At 38.0% G+C, this 5,308-nt stretch overlaps 1 non-coding gene across 1 annotated transcript; it reads left to right on the forward strand.

Annotated features, from left to right (window-relative positions):
* Nucleotides 1-724: 724 nt before the first annotated feature.
* LOC141589047 (small nucleolar RNA R71) lies at nucleotides 725-831 on the forward strand. Its single transcript, XR_012520001.1, has one exon. It is a non-coding gene; the product is annotated as a small nucleolar RNA R71 (small nucleolar RNA).
* The last annotated feature ends 4,477 nt before the right edge of the window (nucleotides 832-5,308 follow it).

Consider the following 5,308-nt stretch of genomic DNA (forward strand, 5'->3'; position numbering starts at 1 on the left):
TGTTTCCTTTGCTTGGCTATCTTTTTGCATTTGAGTGAAAAAATCTTGTTGATTCTTTTGCATTTGGAGGACCGCTTTTTGGACATCAAAACCTTGGTCATTTTGGTGATTGTATGGATTTTGATTTTGGTAACCTTGGTTTTGATTGTAAAAGGGTCTTTGATTTTGGTTTCTCATGGGTGGTGGAGTGTATGTTGTTTGAGGGTTTTGAACATTTTGGCTTTTGTATGAGAGATTTGGATGGAATTTGGTGTTTTCATTGTAATAATTGGAATAAGGGGTACCACTCTTGTATGCTTGGAAAGCATTCACTTGTTCATTTGTTCCCCTACATTTACTTTGGTCATGTCCCAAAGTTCCACAATTCTCACATATCCCACTTGGGATTGATGAGGATGCCGTCATGGCATTAACATGATGCTTTGGTGATTTTGAGACTTCTTCAAGTCTAGCCATAGCTTTTTCAAACTTCAAATTGATTGTGTCAATATGAGCACTAAGTTGAGCACCCAATTGAGTAACGGAGTCCACTTCATGCTTTCCTCCTCTAGTAGCCTTGCGAGGTCTACTATATTGTGAGTTATGGACCGCCATTTCCTCAATCTTGTTCCATGTTTGATTGTCATCAACTTCGGTGAACATTCCATTTTATCCCATATTGAGAATGTTCCTTGAATCTTCATATAAACCATTCCAAAATTGTTGTACCAAGAACCATTCGCTAAGTCCATGGTGAGGACATGAGCGACAAATTCCCTTGAACCGCTCCCAAGCTTCATACAAAGATTCTTCATCCCTTTGCTTAAAACCCGTAATTTGAGCTCTTAGCATGTTAGTCTTTTCCGGTGGGTAGAATTTTTTGTAGAAAGCTAGAGCCAACTTCTTCCAAGAATCTATTCCGAGAGTGGCCTTATCAAGGCCCTTTAACCATTGCTTCGCGGTGCCAATTAGAGAAAAAGGAAATAAGACCCATCGAATTTGGTCTTGAGTTACACCGGTTTGAGAAATCGCATCACAATAGTCGCAAAAGGTTTCCATATGAGAATGAGGGTCTTCACTAGGCATCCCCCCAAATTGGCTCCTTTCGACTAATTGGATAACGGCGGATTTGGCAATAAAATTTCCGGTTAGATGTTGTGGTGTAGGAGTACCATTGGGTAGGTTCTCCTCGGTGGGTACGGAATGTGACGAGAATTTAGGCATTGTAGGTTGATTTTGTGGGGTATTGTGTAATGGGTTCTCCTCTCCTTCTCTTGCAAAAGGGTTGATGAACTCAATAGTTGGTTGAACAACTTCACTAATACCTCTCAAATTCCTCCTAGCAAGTCTCCTATTGTTCGTCAAGGTTCTTTCAATTTCACGGTCAAAAGGTAACAAATCACCTTGTGACCTTCTAGACATGCAAAATATCAAACAACTTGAAAACAATTAGAACAAACCTTGAGGAGTTTTACTTCCCCAAGGCAAAGAAAAGACACAACTAATAACAATGTAAAGAAATCTAAATCAAGCTAACACCGTCCCCGGCAACGGCGCCATTTTTGATCGGTCCGTTTCATGTTCACAATTAAAGGTGTGGTCGTTGGGTCACGTCCGAATCAAAACACAATTTATAACTTCACAAACAACTCTACAATTAGTAAAGAGGCAAGTAAAGGTCGGATCCCAAGGGACGGGTATTGAAATAAGATTTCTATTGAAACTAGTGGTGTCTTAGGGGTGTCACAATTTGGGTTGATGTAGAAGGTCACTAACTAAAATAGCAATGAAAATAAACAAGCAAGATGAATTAAAAGGGGTGTAAACAATTGATTAAAAAGCACTAGGGTGTCATGGGGTCATAGGGGAATCATGGGAATTGATCATACAAACATGTTCTCAAATTATAAGCAAGAAATTATTGTTGTGATGGATTGAGTTGGGTTATATCTTACAATCCTAGGAAAGTTTGGGTCCCGGAGCCGAATCGATTAGATTGTACAACACCTACAAGTCGACTTAATCTTCCCTACTCAACAACATGCATGGTCTAATGAGCCTCGAGTTGATTTATGTCTTACAAGTCTCATTGAAAAGATAGGTGATGGTGGTAAATGCAAGGATTCATAGGCTTAACATTTCATCAAACATAACATGTGCATGAGTTGAGATCAAAACAAGCAAACAAATAAACCATGAAAGCATATTAATTTAAGCATGAATCATTCCCCATGTTGGTTTCCCCTAATCACCCATTAACCCTAGCTAAGAGACTACTCACTCATTATCATGTTGATCATGCTAGCAAGGTTGTCAATCATACCAACAAAATGAAACATGATGAATAAATGAAAGTAATTAACAATAACTAAAAAGGGATTAAGAGAATTATACCTACTAATGATTCCAATAATAAAGCAAAGATAAAAGAAGTACTTGATGCTTGATTGAGAGGTTGTCAATCTCCCAATAATAACCCAAATAATCTTCAATTACCCAAAATAAAAGATGAACACAAGAGAGATTAAGGAAATAAAACTTGTATTAGAACTTGATTAATTGTTGATTACAAAACTAAAGAGAGATTTGATTGATATTAACTACTCTAATTATTGATAAGAAGAACATGCTCTTCTAATTAGACTAATGGGGTATTTATAGTGGAAATTAGGAGGATGCATTAGGGTTAACTAAGGGCTAAACTAGTAATTACACTTTTTAGATTGAGCGAGGAGGAGCCGGTATTTTTCGAAGGAAGGGCTTCTTTCTTTGTAGCTTGGAGAAGAAAAAAGCGCTGTAGAGGAATCCGAGCGGATCGGGGTCGGGACGGGCGGATTCTGGCGATGGAACCCGAGCGGATTGGAGAGAATCCGGGCGGATTGTGGTGGCCAAACCCGAGCGTCTTGGTGGAAAACCGCACGGATTGTGCAGGTGGAGGACGGCCGGATTGTAGACAATCCGCACGGATTGTGCCTCAGCAGGACTTCTTCTTCTTTTCTTCCCTTTTCTTCATAAATTCCTTGGGGATTTCCTTGGGGACTCAAGGATCCTTTCTCAACATTGCTCATCTACTATCATATGTACAAAGGCCTTCTAATCTTATCTCTCCTTGATGCTTGGTCATTGGATTCGATCAATTTAGTCTCGTTTTGCCATGAAAATGCAAGATTCTTACTCCTTTCCTACCAAGGGATCAAAATCTCAAAGAATATGCAAAACAAAGAACTAAAGATAATAAATGACCCAAATATGCACTAAAAAGCATTGGAACAAGGCTAATTCGGGGGCTAAATATGCGCTAATTATGGTCACATCACATACCTAAAGGATAACACTCTTAATTGAATATTTAATTGGTCGTATGACGATACGAGTCAATTAAATTGCTTAAAATTGACGGACGATTTTGGGAGTAATATTTACGTGTCTCGTTGTAATCTTATTAAATTAGACACGGTCTAAGTAATCAAATTGTTTTATTGCTTAGATAAAATTATTGTTTACGAAAACAATTGAACTGAATGAATAATTTATTATAAATACAAGATGTTGTAATTTATAATTGGTAAAGTATTTTGGTACTAGTAATTGTGAATTACTAAGTCGATTTTGTATATGACGTATTTTATTAATACGTTGATTTTTAATATGTTAAAAATACATGACAATTTTACATGTCTTGTGACATGTGACAAATTGACAAATTGACAAAGATAAAATGGAATCCATTTTATCCCATGTAGACCGAAATATTGGAGGGAGTTGGGTGTTTAAATTATGTTTAATTTATTGAGTGGAAACAACATAATTACACTTTAAACACTTAGCCTTGCATGCCTATTTCTTGATTAGAGAATTAAGCCCATGCATTGGCTCCCCAATCCCTCCTCCCACCGGTTTCCTAAGACCAATTTAGAGAGTTTTTACTCTCTAATTTTTCATTCATACTACACAATAATTTTTCTAGTGTAAGAAAAATAAATTCCTCTCTACATCTTATGAGAAATTAGAGAGATAAAAACTTCCAAAAATTCTTTTCTCTATACCGAAATAATGGAGACCAATATAAATATTTTGGGTCAATTTTTAGTAAGATTTATATTGTTCTAGTTAAATAATATTTATCTTTTAAGGGATTATCTTGGGTATTATTCCTTGGGAGGGATTCTATACTTGAATCCTTTTGTTCATCCATTTTAGGAGAGCTCAAGAACAAGTGAGTAGGAGAACTCTCTTGTGCCCTTTGATCCGAAATATCAATGTAAGAATGATGATTTCTTCTCTTTTAATTTATTTTTGCATGCATAAGATTTGTAATTAATTTTATGACTAAATTAATTTGTAACATATAAGAATATGTTGAGTATAATAAGATATAGATTTATAACAGGTGTCATGGTAGATCCTTCGAAGATTGAAGCCGTGATGGAGTGGAAGAGTCCAATCGATGTTGGTGAGATCCGTAGTTTCTTGGGTTTGGCAGGTTACTACCGTCGCTTTGTGAAGGATTTTTCCAAGCTTGCTAGACCGATGACTCAACTTTTGAAGAAAGAGACCAAGTTTGTGTGGACCGAAGCTTGTGAAGGTGCATTCCAAGAGTTGAAGAAGAGGTTGACTACCGCCCCCGTGTTGACCTTGCCCGAGGATGGAGTTGACTTTGATGTGTTTTGTGATGCTTCTAAGATGGGTTTGGGTTGTGTTCTCATGCAAAATAGAAGAGTTGTTGCCTATGCTTCGCGACAATTGAGAGTTCATGAGGTGAACTACCCCACTCATGATTTGGAGTTAGCCGCCGTTGTTCATGCTTTGAAGATGTGGAGACACTACCTCATTGGAGTCCATTGCCGTATCTACACCGATCATAAGAGTTTGAGGTATATCTTCACCCAAAAGGATTTGAATATGAAACAACGACGATGGTTGGAATTGGTGAATGATTATGACTTGGAACTGTTATACCATGAAGGAAAGGCAAATGTGGTTGCCGATGCCCTTAGTAGGAAGCCGACTCGTTCCTTGAGTGCTATCCGTGTACTCCATGATGACCTTTGTGCCGAGTTTCGTAAGTTGAGTTTGCAACTTGTGGAGAGTGGTTTTGATTATCTTGGTGCTATGGTTGCCGAGCCCGTTCTTCACCGTGAGATTCTAGATAGCCTTGTGGACGATGCTACCTTTAAAAGTTTTCAAGCCAAGCTTCTTGAAGGGAAAGCTAAGGATTGCGAGATTGATGCTAGAGGTTACCTTCGTTACCGAGGGCACATGTATGTGCCCGATGTCGTTGATTTGAGGAAGAGAGTTCTAGATGAAGCGCATCTATCCCCTTATTTGA

Source organism: Silene latifolia, chromosome 6 (genome assembly GCF_048544455.1).
Source record: "Silene latifolia isolate original U9 population chromosome 6, ASM4854445v1, whole genome shotgun sequence".
Classification (NCBI taxonomy): Eukaryota; Viridiplantae; Streptophyta; class Magnoliopsida; order Caryophyllales; family Caryophyllaceae; genus Silene; species Silene latifolia.